Source organism: Equus caballus, unplaced genomic scaffold, assembly GCF_041296265.1.
Source record: "Equus caballus isolate H_3958 breed thoroughbred unplaced genomic scaffold, TB-T2T haplotype1-0000019, whole genome shotgun sequence".
NCBI lineage: Eukaryota > Metazoa > Chordata > Mammalia > Perissodactyla > Equidae > Equus > Equus caballus.
The window spans coordinates 1,508,652-1,523,591 of record NW_027222392.1 but is presented as its reverse complement, the minus strand read 5'-3'; the positions used below and the strand labels follow the sequence as shown (position 1 = coordinate 1,523,591).

Sequence of the window (14,940 nt, the reverse complement as noted above, 5' to 3'; positions counted from 1 at the left end):
GCAAATATAAATATACCAATGAGTATTATCATTATTTTCATTATTAAGTTGAACTGTTTATAGTTTAAAGGGTTTTTCCAACAGAATGGAAATAATTGGAAAATATGTAGTAACTAAAATAAATTAAATATAACTCACATATGTGTGATACATTAAGAAGTTTTATGTATACATTTTTATTAAACTAAATTTCATTTAATTTAATACATTTGTAGGCCAATATAATCAAAACTGGGAAATAATATATGCAGACACATCTTTACTGTGCACTTACTGAACAACAATGTATGAAATATATGATCCATAAAACTTTAGAGATGTAATAATATTGGAAGAATGTGAATAAATATATTTGTTTTTTTCCCCACTGAATTTACCCTTAACACACCTGTGGAAACATCTAAAGAAGTTATCAGAACTCCTCCAAACATGGCTTACAGCCATCCTGGGCAATTAGTGACTTAGCTTACATTTTCCAAGCGTCAGAGAACATACCCAAGTGAATACCAAAAAAAAAAAAAAAAAAAAAATAATGAGCATTAGACTAAATCTCCAGGTAAAGAAGCCCGACAATCATTGTTGCTGCTGAGTTTCATTGGGGGTACCTAAAATTTCAAGTATAGAGATGAAAGTCTAATATGTATGTTTGTTTGGAAAATAGTCAAGGAAATTTACAGAAAATGACTTTGTTCATTTTATGACAGTTGGACTGCTGCCAGCTAACCAAGCCAGTGAGTTTGTGAAAGTATGGAGATAAAGGTATTAATCTTAATTGTGTGTTTATCTTTATTAGCCACTTAAGAGGAACTCTTCAGCAAGTGCTTAAGAGAGATTTATTCAGAATTAAGTACTTCTGTTTATAATAAGCCATGGATACATTCAGGCATCTCATTAACCAGGGAACTCCAAAAAGAAAATTCCATTTGAATATAGTGGGTTTGAATAAGATATATAAATATTTCATCCTTAAAAATAAGAAATGGATGGGCTGCTTGAACACTTGTTCACATTTTTTTCAGATATGAGTTCTTTGTAAACCTAAAATGTGGTATTATACACTTCTCAGAACTGATCTATTTGTGAACAATTGATCATGAAATGACAATAAAATATGGTAAAATTGACAGAAAGGCAGATGATGATATTGTCTATGAACTACCATTCTGGAACTATGGTGAATAATACATGGGCCTAGATGCAACAATACCATATTCTGAAATATAATTGAAAATACTTATGATACTCTATGATACAATATACAATAAAAGTTTATATGAATTTAAGTGATACTTCAAATGTGAGAAGAGTTTATTTGGCCATAATTGGCCCGAGACATTTATAGAAAACATGAATTTGCAGGATAAAGAATATTCACTGAAGAAGAGAGGATGCATTGTGTCCACAGTCTGTGATGTATCCTCTGGAAATAGGGAAGACTGAAGCCAAGTCAAAACTGCTTGACAGCAGTGTAGGGAACATGAATTACATTCTTCAGATGTAGAAGTGCTGTCATTCAAGGACATTATGTGATCACAAAAGTATCGATTTCAATGTTAGCCACTTTGGCAGTGTTGGTTACCATTTGTATTGAAATCACTTAGAATTTAAGGTGGCAGTTTAGAAATGAGTGATGTAATCCATGTAAGAGTTTTAAGTTAAGAAGCAAAAGATCTGAAATGCAGTTTGAGGTTGAGCGAGTGGCTGCACGTTTTCGATGCTGTTCAGAAGGAATTGTAGAGTATGAAATTGACAACAGAAAGTGGTTTCGGAGCTGATCCATAAATGTGCTCTCTAGATGCAAAGTGAGGTGAGGGTCATGAGAAGAGGTAGGGACTACTCACATTGCAGTGTGCTTTGGATGTGCTCAAGTGAAACTTGAAGAATAAACCTAACACTTAATGGTCCACATCCTCAATAAAGATTGCAATGGATAGCCTTTTCTAGTTCCTGCTCTTTTATTATATTTTTTCCCATGAAAGAAGAGTGGTTACATGGCACCCAGGGTAATCTTAATGTTGCTTCCTACTTGCTCTTTTACTCTCCACTCTTTTTAAATTTTAATTTTTAAATTAATTTTCTGTTGTTGAGTTGTAGGAGTTCTTTACATATTCCCTGTAACAATCCCTTATCAGATGTATATTTTGCAAATATTTTTCCATCTGTGGGTTGCTGATTCACTCTGCTGATAAAATTCTTAGATGCACAGAAATTTTCTATTTTGATGAAGTCCAGTTTATCTATATTTCTACTGTTTTACATGCTTTGGCATCATAGTCAATAAAGCACAGGTAAATCCAATATCATGAAATGTTTCCTCTGTTTTCTTCTAAGAGTTTATACTTTTAGCTCTATATTTAGCTCTTCTGTTCCTTTAATTTTTGTGGATAGTGTAAAGTAATGGTACAATTTCGTTATTTGCATCTAGATATCCAGTTTTCTCACCACTATTTGTTGAAAAGATGTCTCCATTGAATGGTTTTGAGATCCTTGTCAAAAATTTGACATTTGACCGCACATGTGAGGATTTTTTTCTGGTATCTCTATTTTATTGGTTTATGCTTGTCTTTATGCCAATACTACACTATTTTTATTATAATAGCTTTTTAGTAAGTTTTCAATGAGAAAATAATGAGTTCTTCAATTCTTTTTATGGTTATTTTGGCTATTCAGAGCACCTTGAGATTTCATATGCATTTTAGGATACATTTTTCCACTTCTGTAAATAATCTCACTGGGATTATGACAGGCATTTCATTGAATCTGAAGTTACTTATGGTAGTATCCACATCCTAATAATATTAAGTTTTCCATTCCATGAAGGCAGGATGCATTTCTGTTTATTTGTCTCTTCTTCAGTTTCTTTTAGGATCTTTTATGATTTTCAGTGCACATATTTTTTGCTTTCATTGTGAAGTTTATTTCTAAGTATTTTATTCTTTTTGATGATATTATAAATGTAATTGTTTTCTTATATTCTTCTTAGGATTGTATGCTACTAGTGTATGGAAATACAACTGAATTTGTATCTTGCAACTTTGCTGAACTTATTAGTTCTAACAGATTTTTATTTGTGGACAGTTTAGAATGGAAACCTTCCTGCTCTGCATGCCACCCACTTCCACCTCTTTTTCCATTTCCCATCCTTTCAACATAGTTACATACCGCTTTGGGTCTGGGGGGCAAAGTTGACAGCGTTGTTTCATCTTCCAGCATATATTGCTAAAATATGAAAATATAAACTACAATAAAATCTAATGATAATTTAGTTACTATTTCTTTGTATAGTTCTTTTCATTATTATGACTATTTACTCCGTCAAGGCACTTTTCAGGTCATAAATTTATCAGCAATGTTGACAATTTTCAGAAAGTATTTTCAAGAAGACATTTAGCTTTTTCAAGAAAATATCTTTCAATAAAATATTTCTCATTTACTTTTCTGTGTTCTGTTCATGATGTTTGAATATGGTGGATCATATATATCAATTCTGAAAAATGTTTTTTTGATAATATGAACTCCATTATTATTTTGCTAATTGCATTTCTAGGAATAACAAGCATACACTGGTTTCCCTGTATTAACTCTCTAATTATCCTAACTTTTCAAAATGGCAATCTTTTTATTTTGCTGTTGCTGTATTCTTTTAATTCTGGTAGATTTTTTCACTTTGTCTTTGAAACTTTCACTTAATCATTTGATCAATTATTATGTATTTCTTAATTTGCAAACCCTTTCTTATTATCTGACACTTTTTAAATTAATCTAATAATATATCGTGGAATAATAATGTTTCATACTTCTTTAAAGATATGAATCCTGATTTTTAAAAATGTGTTGTCTTTCTGCATGTTCCCAATCACGTGTAACTCACTTTATATTTGAGTGGGGTGTGTGTGAATACACATGTGTGTTTGTGTGTGTATGTGTGCACATTTGTGTATCTTCCTCTTTCATGTTGGAAACTTCCTTTAAAGTCTGGGAACATTGGGCTCTAAAATAATATTTAAGACTAAAACATCACACACTGTGTGGATCTTGTTCAATTCTGACGTCTCTGGAGGAGAATCCTCCTCCTGCCTCCGTGAAGACTGTCAAGGTGCCAAGTCCTTTTTCTCCATTTCAGTAACTGAACATTTCTCTATCCAAATTCCTTCTTTCAAAGAATCCTGAACTGTTTCATTTCTCATTGTGCCTTTTGCTCACCTGCTGTCTTTTAATTTATAACACATCCAGTTGTTTATCATCATAATAATTGGGTTTTAAAAGAGAGAAATGGTAAGTATATATGCTTAAATTCACACACTTATCTAGAACTGCAGATAATTTTAAATACAAAAAAAGGAAAAATGAATAAGACAAAGTGTCATAAATCAATGTATAATGTTATATACATGTTAGAGAAGCAGAGAGATGGAAAACATGCTCTTGGGGAGATCTTGAGCAGAGTCATGACAGCCACAATGAGCATGTGTATAGATGTTTGAGTAAAGGGTCTTCTTTAACTGAAGCATTCAGAACCTGAGAGAGGAGGCAGAAGAGAATGACTTTGCATAAGTGGAACTTGACAATAACGATTTATGTTATATTTCAGAACAGATGAACCAAATGATAATACCTGTCTTCAGGAAAACTTGACTTGACATTATTGTGAAAAGAAGATGTAAGAAAGACATAAATCTCCTCAAACATGAGCTGATAGACTACTTCAATTTTAGAGGCAAGTTTTAGGGAAAAATATGAAAGAAAAATCATCCCTTAAGGGTCATAAACATTTATTGATACTAGAACTCTATAATATATGGGTTTTCATAAATTTTACACTTATGAATTTTGAATGCAACAACTGATTTTAATGATATCTGAGTTTGTGTAGGGCAGTAAAACATATTTATCCTAAGGAGGTCAAAATAGAAATCTTGTTTTTAAAATATTTTAATAGTTTCTTAGAAAACACTTTGGCCACAAATGTTCGCATTTTCACGTTTTAATCTCTGGATCAGAAAAGAAAGTTTGTTTCTCCCAAAATAGATAAGTTCAGTTCTTCATTTAAGAGCTATAAAATTTTAAATAATACACAGTCTAAAATATTAAGTTAAAAAGAGCTTATAGTTTTATACTCAAATCACTTACTCTTGTGTCTGTCTCTAGGAAAAATCATATTAATGCTCCATGGAAAATTATAACCTAACATCAACTGATTTTATTTTATTGGGGTTGTTTCCACTGTCAAAAATTGGCCTGTTCTTCTTCATTCTCATTGTTCTCATTTTCCTAACAGCTCTGTTTGGCAACCTGTGCATGATTCTCCTCATATTTCTGGACACCCAGCTCCACACACCCATGTATTTTTTACTTACTCAGTTCTCCATCATTGACTTGAATTACATCTCCATGATTGTCCCCAAAATGATTTCTAATTTTCTCTTTGGAAACAAATCTATCTCCTTCATTGGATGTGGGGTTCAGAGCTTCTTTTTCTTGACGTTAGCAGGTGTGGAAGTGCTGCTCTTGACATCAATGGCGTATGATCGTTATATAGCTATTTGCTTTCCTCTCCACTATCCCATTCGTATGAGCAAAAGAATGTGTGTACTGATGATAATAGGATCTTGGATAATGGGCTCTGTCAACTCTTGTGCCCACACCACATACACGCCTTCCCTATCCCTTACTGTCAATCCAGGGCCATCAACCATATCTTCTGTGATGTCCTGGCCATGTTGACCCTGGCCTGCATGGATACCTGGGTTTATGAGTACACAGTGTTTGTGAGCACCACCCTCTTCCTTGTGTTTCCTTTCATTGGCATCGCATATTCTTATGGCCGAGTTCTCCTTGCTGTCCACTGCATGCACTCAGCAGAAGGGAGGAAGAAGCCCTATTCCACCTGCAGCACCCACTTGACTGTGGTGACTTTTTATTATGCTCCACTTGTTTACACTTATCTACACCCAAGATCCCTAAGATCTCCAACAAAGGACAAGGTTCTGGCTGTCTTCTACACCATCTTGACCCCAATGCTCAACCCCATCATCTACAGCCTGAGAAACAGAGAGGTTATGGGGGCCCTCAGAAGAGTGATTCAGAGAATCTGCACTGTGAAAATGGAGACAGAGCTTTTTGCATGTGTAGCCAGGACTTGGATATAAGTTCATTCATCAGTGTACAGAATTAAATATATTATTTTATGCTTAGGGTGCAAGGACCACAATTAATCTAGATAAGAAGATTATCACTTAGGTCTGGACAAAATAGTCTTGTAAATATACGTGCATGTGAGTATATATAAAATTCTAAGCCTTATCTTTTTTCTTCATGATGCTTTTTCCCATCAATTTCAAATTAATTTCCAAATTAATTAATTTTTTCCTGATATGATGTTGATGATAATTATTGTTTGTCATGCAGCAACGAAAGTAGAAACTAACTGAAGTTGTATTTCAGCATACCAGTGCTACTATTTTCAAAAATATCTAAAACAAACATAAATTTTTCCTGAATGTCAAGATCTAATTGAAAGTCAGAAGACTTCTTGTTATTCTCATAGCAAACCTGTAATTTACCATACCAGTTAGTCTTTCTTTTAATTTAAAGAAACTTATCATTACAGGTATTTAGCTGAGACTTCAAGAATTCATCAGGGGTTCAGAATTCCTTATACTACTCTGAGTGGAATATGACAGGTTTATGTCTCTAATAGGGTGATGAATCCTAAGGAAATGATTTAATTTCAGGCATACCTCAGGATCAACAATAAAAACGTGGAGGTGCTAACAGAGGTGAAGGAAATTGTGCAATTAATTATAAGATGAGTGGGTCAAAGTTTTAGTCAAATTAGTGGGGATTAATTAGTCAAGGACATTCCCACACCTATCCCTGGTTTTCTACATATACTGTTTGCATCCTAAGTAATGTTAAGAAACAAATTCAACTGAGTAAGTTTTAACGGTTGTATTGGTTTTATTGAATGAATCAGGCAGCATCCCATCTAGTAAACAGAAATGAGCTCTGAAGAGCTTAACACAATGAAACACTCTTATAGGCAGAAGGAGGCAGGGCAAGAAAGTTACTCTTGCAAAGAGCTGATTGTTTCAGGCAACATCACCCTCCCTTGGGGGATGGCAGGGGTCCATTAGGTAGATTACCTCACTGGTGCTGATGGAGTAATGCCATATTGACTGGTTTGAGACTCCAACCCTGGGGAAGGTTGAAATTGTAATTGTTTGGTATCAAGTCTCAGTTTTGTGATTTGGGCTTAGCGCAAACGACTCCATTCTGAACCTGTTGTCTCTTTTTTAACAGTAGCCACTGCTACTTGTAGCATTAGATAATGTCTCTCAGATGAGATTTTATTCCCCATTACTGCATCTCATAGTTCTACTGAAATATGTTGAGACTAGCCAACATCTATGGATCAATTTTACTCATTGATATTATGGCTCAGTCACTATCACAAACAGATCCCACCATTACATCCCATAAAAATCCATCAGCTCAAGGAAACTCCCTGGGTGAAATGCCCATCAGTGATGAGTGCAGACATGCTCTTTACCCTCTCAAGTATGGCAGGAGGGGAAGGGTCATACTCCACAGAATTTGAAGGCCACAGCACAAAATGAAAATATGAAGCTTCTTGTTCAAAAAGCAGGAAAGACTACCACTATTGGTGCTAAAATATAAAGTTTCTTCCTTCAAAATTAATTTATCAGCTATAAAATGAAATACAAATTGCAAACAATATTTCTGTATTATAATTTTATATATAATCAATAGATATACTTTACTATGTAATATCAATATTGGTCATAAGATTTTTCTGGAACTCTTTTCTCCAAATTTATTTTCATCAAAATTTATAGTTTTAGGAACTTTGTTTGTTGTCAATATAATTGAAAATATTGTCAGTCACTGGTGGCAAATGCTAAGTTGCAATTAAGTTTTGGTGATTTTTAATTTTGAGAAGGATCTGCTTAAGATATCAGAGATATTAGGAGTGTTTGTGGGTTGTACAAATTTGAACTGAATTTCTGATACCTTATAGAAAAATATAAATTACAGTAAAGATAGAGCTAATGATGCTCAAGGAGAACTTTTCATTAAAAAATTTCTCTTATGAATAAATTTCAACCTATCCATATAAGTCAATTTCATGTAAATCTGAATTTAATTTTAAATATAAATCTAATAAATGGCATTTTAAGAATTTCAAATTTCTGGTAACTTGTGGACTTTGTATAAGAAAACAAAAGTGGCTTCATGTTTCAAATGCTTATTTATTCATTTTCTCCTTATATTTTCAATTACAGACTACATCGATGCTATTTTTATCCTTTTTGTTAATAATTGGTTTCTGAAACTTCATAGGAAAAGAACTTTCTATTCCATGAATAATCTTTCATATTAAATTTTAAATCTTCAAATTATCTTTAAATTTTATTTCTATTTCTGATCCTGTGGATATTTGTTTTGCAACGTTGCAGCAGCTTTGAAAACCATAGATTCTGGATTCTGATGATTTCTGATAACCCCCTTATATGCTTTAGTGCGATGACCATGTGTACACTTTCATTTAAAATAATTTACTGACCAAGTTTACTTCCTAAGCTCCTAGGCTTTCCTGTCCTGACACTCAAGTGAGACAGTTAATAATGTTTTAGATGACACAGGGATGGACTCTGGACTGAAGGCTAAGTCAACCCCTGCCCCCATCATGGGCCATTGCTCCTGCCAGGCAGAGATCCTCCTCTCTAGAGGGCAGTAGCCACCTCCAGCACTGTTGCTGCACCTGCAGCTGCTGCTGGCATCACTGCCACCAGTTTAGTTCCAGGTCCCAACCCAGCCACTCCCCCTGGGTCCTGTGGTGCTTTGAACAGTTGTGTGTGTGCGCATGGGGAGGCCAGGCCCGTTGTTCCTTGTGCGTGCTGCCTGAGCCCACTTGTGCAAGTATTGTTGCTGGACCAAAGCCGCATGCTAATGCTGCTGCCCAGCATAGCTCCTCCAGTCCCTTGCTTTCTCAGTGATAAAATTATTAAGAATTGTAAGATTTCAACAACAGAGTATTAAACAAAGCAAGGATCCTTTCTGAGTGTGAGATCCTGTGTGAGCACACAGGCCACATACCTACAAGGCCAGCCCCACGAAGAGTAGAATGAGTGAGTAGGAAGGGAATGGTGTCATGCCAATCAGGAAAGTGATGAAAATGTCTGCTGTTTTCATTGTTATCATTAGAAATAATCTTAGGGGGTGTAGAATTGAGCAGAGACACCAACTTCAGACTTCTTACCCATTTCAGGTAGTAAATAATGGAGATAATCAAGAGATCTGTATCTATTTTTGGCCCTGGCACACCAGGATCTAGGGGAAACCACGCCATATCTTTGGATTTAGTTTGCTGAAAAGCAAGATGGAGGCATTTTACCCTATAGTGTCAGTAAATAGTGTAGGAGAGGAAAAATAACTTGTCCTCTACCCTTCTAGATTTTTGGTAAAGACATCTCCTGTAATAAAAGACAGATCAACAGGGAAAAAAAAAACCACCAAAGTTTCACAACATATATACTCCTATCTACACGGGAGAGACCCAAGAAAACCAGCTTCCTGAAATGGCCCAAGTCTTCACCTTAAATGTCATCTTCAGCTAAAGACAAAGAGGTTGGGGGGAATGGGAAGACCGTTATTGGAGGTTACCAGGAAAGGCACAGTAAACTAGGACATGGTTGTAATACAGGTTTAAGTTGCTGCCTTCCCCATGGATAAGAGTTTCTAGAAATTTGGTCATTCTCCACTTCCTGGTACAGAGAGGGAGACACCCTTACAAATGAAAATTTCCCTGATAAATGTAAATGTCTTTTACACAAGGGTAACTTCTAATCCAGTTTTCAGAACTCGTCCTATGTCCTTTAACACCTAAAAATAACCAGCATAAAATAATCTTTATGCCAAAGAGGCATATTTTAGGGTGGCAAATTTTGCTCCTCTTTAATGGCATCATTGAAGTCACTTTTAATGACATTCCTACAAAAGCAAGAATAATTAAATTTTTCATGCCAACAGCTCTGAAAATGGAGAGAAAGAGATCACCAGCAAATACTGAGCAGTCCATGCTACCAGAAATGACCTTCTTGAAATCTTTTATTCCAGTAGTCTCACGACTCAGGAAAGCAGGAAGTTAATTTCCACCGATATTGTGTCTGCACCCACAGGCCATTCCTTCTCCAGAAAAGCTCTTAACATTAGGAAGAGCAAAACAGAAATAAGACAAATTTCTCAAATATTCTACCATTTTCTGCATTTTTTATGAGACTCTACTTCAGATAATTTTCAAAATTGGACAATGATGACTCTGAGGCTTACAATTACCCTAGTTTTCCTCCTCTCACAGGGTCACTGCTCCCTTTTCGTTACATCTCCTTTCAGCAATTCTTATTATCATCCAGTTAGTAACTAGTAATTATTATCTTGCACTTCTCATTCATTCTTTAATTGGTTCATGGCAAGAAGATGAAATTTTTAAAGCACATGGTCTCTATTTGGATGCTTTTATAATGCACACTGTGTTCCGTTAGTGTTTTATTATGTAGTAAATTATCAAAGTTTGATTTACAGAAAGGGAAATGAATATTTTTTTCCATTCTTATTTTGAGAGATGAGTATCTTTCCCACACAATGGAGTGTAGGTCAATCGTGTGATAATATGGAATAAAATAATGATTCCTTTCTTGTAAAAATTAGTTCAACCCCACTACTCACTTTGTTGCATGTAAAATCTGGAGGAAAAAAGACAGCTGCTGCTTGGACCACAACTTATTAGTCATTAAATACTTACTGAGTACTTACTACATTGTAGAAAAAACAAAGGTGGATGTGTCACACAAATGGGGAGCCAATTTGACATTTGAGCCTTATTCTCAACACTTTTATCTCATTTCCACAAGACGAACAATTATGAAATCCTCTTAATTCTGTCTCCTAAATATTTTTAAATACATTTTTCCTCCTCAATCCTTGTAATCATTGCCCTTACTTTCCATCATGTTTTCTGTTTAAGCCGAAACTGGCATTTGGAGTCTGATTCTATCAGCCAGGGTTCTAAATTGAAAGCAAAAGGAAAAAATGTGTCCCAATTGAAACAAAAAAAGAAATATATTAAAAAAGATTCAGTGGCTTCCAGAATCTTCAGAAACACAGAATAATTAGACTTGGTGCATGCACACTGTACACGAAACCCAGTAAGTGTCTGAAAATGAATTCTGTAAAGACACTCCTGAGACAAAGTGTGAATAAAGGGTATCATCCCCCCACTGAGGATTAGCAGATTAAGTGACCTTAAACCCATATGCATGGTTTAAAGGAGGCCTTGCGAGGAGACAGGCTTGAGAATTAGGTCCTGGAAAGAACAAGGCATGTGACTGATGGCTCAGAACTGGCCAGAGGGAAAAACATTGGAAAAGATGAGAGTGTTTTCCATAGCGGCTGCAACAGTTTGCACTCCCACCACCAGTGTATGAGAGTTCCCTTCTCTCCAAATCCTCTGCAACACTGTTTCCTGTCTTGTTAATTATAGCCATTCTGATGGATGTAAGGTGCTATCTCATTGAAGTTTTGACTTGCATTTCCCTGATAATTAGTGATGTTGAACATCTTTTCATGCATGTGCCTATTGGCCATCTGTGTATCTTCTTTGGAGAAATTTCTGTTCAGATCTTTTGCCCTTTTTTTAATTGGGTTGTTAGATTTTTTTGTTGATGAGATGTATCAGTTCTTTATCTATTTTGGATATTAACCCCATGTCTGATGCATGGTTTGCAAATATCTTCCCCCAGTTGTTAGGTTGTCTTTTCATTTTGTTGATGGTTTCCTTTGCTGTGCAGAAGCATTTTAGTTTGCTGTAGTCCAATTTGTTTATTTTTTCTATTGTTTCCGTTGCCAGGTCAGACATACTTGAAAATATGCTGCTAAGATTGATGTCGAACAGCATACTGCCTAAGTTTTTCTTCTAGAAGTTTAATGGTTTCAGATTTACGTTCAGGTCTGTGATCCATTTTGAGTTGATTTTTGTGCATCGTGTAAGATAGTGGTCTAGTTTCATTATTTTGCGTGTGTCTGTCTGGTTTTCCCAATACCATTTATTGAAGAGATTTTTCCTTTCTCCGTTGTATGTTCTTGACTCCCTTGTCAAAAATTAGCTGTCCATAGATGTGTGGGTTTATTTCCAGGCTCTCGATTCTGTTCCATTGATCTATGTGTCTGTTTTTGTGCCAGTACCATGCCGTTTTGGTTACCATGTCTTTGTAGTGTATTTTGAAATCAGGGAGTGTGATACCTCCAGCTTTGTGTTTTTTTCAGAATTCCTTTGGCTGTTTGGTTTTTATATATACATTTTATGATTCTTTGTTCTATTTCTGTGAAAAACATCATTGGAACTTTGATAGGGATTTCATTGAATCTGTACATTGCTTTAGGAAGTATGGACATTTTAACTATGTTAATTCTTCCAATCCAAGAGCACAGGATATCTTTCCCCTTCTTTGTTTCTTCTTCAATTTCTTTCAACAATGTTTTATAATTTTCAGTGTACAGATCATTCACCTCTTTGGTTAAGTTTATTCCTAGATATTTTATTCTTTTTTGTTGCAATTGTAAATGGGATTGCATTCTTAATTTCTCTTTCTGCCACTTCATTGTTAGTATATAGAAATGCAACTTATTTTTGTATGTTGATTTTCTATCCTGCAACTTGAGCATATTTATTTATTATTTTTAAAAGTTTTTAGTGGATTCTTTAGCATTTTCTATAGATAAAATCATGTAATCTGCAAATAGTGACAGTTTCACTGCTTCCTTTCCAATTTGGATCCATTTTATTTCTTTTTCTGGACTGATAGCTCTGGCTAAGACTTCCAACACTATGTTAAATAACAATGGTGAAAGTATGGTGATTCCTCAAAAAGGTAAAAATAGATCTATCATATGATTCAGCTATTCCACTGCTGGGTATTTATCCGAAGAACATGATAACATGAATGGATAAAGATAAATGCACCTCTATGTACATTGCAGCATTATTCACAATAGCCAATACTAGGCAGCAACATAGGTACACATCAAGAGATTAATGGGTAAAGAAGACGTGATATATATACACAGTGGAATACTACTCAGGCATAAGAAATGATGAAATCTGGCCATTTGTGACAACATGGATGGAACTTGAGGGCATTATGCTAAGTGAAATACGTCAGAAGGAGAAAGGTAAATATCATATGATCTCACTCACAAGTAGAAGGTAAAAACAATGACAAACAAACACATAGAAACAGAGATTGGATTGGTGGTTACCAGAGGGGAAGGGGGAAGGGAGGAGTATGAAAGGGGTGTTTAGGCACAAGTGTATGGTGATGGACTGTAATTAGTCTTTGGGTGGTGAACATGATGTAATCTGCAGAGAATTCAAAATATATAACCATGTACACCTGAAATTTATATAATGTTATAAATCCCTGCTACTACAATAAAAAAATTTTAAAAAATTAAAATAGAAAAGATGTGAATGTAATAATACATAAGCCACTAATCCAATACGTAAGGCGTGTGATGGTAAAGCTGTGCGCTCTTTGAAAAGCAGGCAATAGGAACTGCTGAGAGCCAATGAGGCAGAGACCCCAGCGGCCACTTTAGATGTATCATGAGTGGTAACAGACAAGGAAAGATCTCCCGGAGGGTGCAATCAGGGACCACGGACAATGTTGGGTCAAGGGATTTGTCCCAAAGACCAACATCCAAAACCAGAGCAAGAAATCACATCTAAGCCTGAAGGAGAGGACAAGAAACTACCCAGAGATCATGTGCTTTTCTCAGGTGTCGTGGTTTGGTGGAACTTTGGGGTGTCTTTCTTAGTGGGTAGATGAATGTAATTTGATTGGTAAGAAGAAGTTTTCATACGGATAATTGGTACCAGAATGGCTCAGTGTCACACACTGTGGCAAAGACCACTTTGATTTACCAGCAATTAACAATCCTATTTATAGAGATGAGAACTGTTATTGGAAAAGTTGATTAGTCAGGAAGACCAATTTCAACCCTTGCTTCCAGAGTAGACGTGTGAACCCTTCCTTCCCCCACACCAGATTTCCAGGACTCTAGAATAAAATCCAATTCTTCTCTTTGACCCCTGAGAGAAAACCTAAGCAATATATGACTATGTTAAGAAACAAAATTTCACAGAAGTTTTGTCACTGCAACAAGTAGTGGCTGATTTTCTTTCAATACACATTATGAATTTCACAACTTTTAGCTATCTAGTGAAGTTAGAAATGACAATTACAAAACTGCAATGATACTTCCCTGGTGTTAAAACTTAACTCATGAAAATAGCAACCAAAAATCAGATGTCAAATATTGACTAAATAATCTTCATTGAAAGTAAATGAATTCAAGGACCTATAGTTTGCAGAAGAAATCATTAAGCTCTGAAGAGTAGGAAGTGCTTACTTTCTCACAGACAAAACTGTTTGATGCTTATTTAAAATGCAAGTAGAAATTTAACTATGCTACTAATTTTTAAATATTTGGAGTTTATGCTCTGATTAATATCTCATAAGTTTTAAGTTTTAAATGGTCTAGCCCTATTTTTCCTAGAATTGATGTCTTCCCAATATGCAGTTTTACCATAAAAAAGTTTTTTGAATACATATATATATCATGTTATGGCAGAACTGTTTACTTTTATATGTTATCAACTTTACAGAGAAAGACTGTGGTTAGGCCAAGTAAGTTTTGAAAACTAGCATCCTGGGACATGTGTCAAGTCTGTACGTAGTTTGTTAAATCAAGTGATCAAGTGTCTAACTGCAGTGAGGACGGCTTACTAGGTTGCCGGCAGCTTATTCTACTTTATCTATTCGATCTGGTTCTAACCAGTTTGTTAGTGCATGACATTCA

General features: G+C 35.2%; 2 pseudogenes; one reads left to right on the top strand and one right to left on the bottom strand.

Moving 5' to 3' along the window:
- LOC138922910 (olfactory receptor 14A16-like) overlaps positions 1-5,666 on the bottom strand; it is a 120,730-nt pseudogene extending 115,064 nt beyond the window's left edge.
- On the top strand, positions 4,632-8,187 carry LOC138922909 (olfactory receptor 2L5-like; annotated as a pseudogene).
- The last annotated feature ends 6,753 nt before the right edge of the window (positions 8,188-14,940 follow it).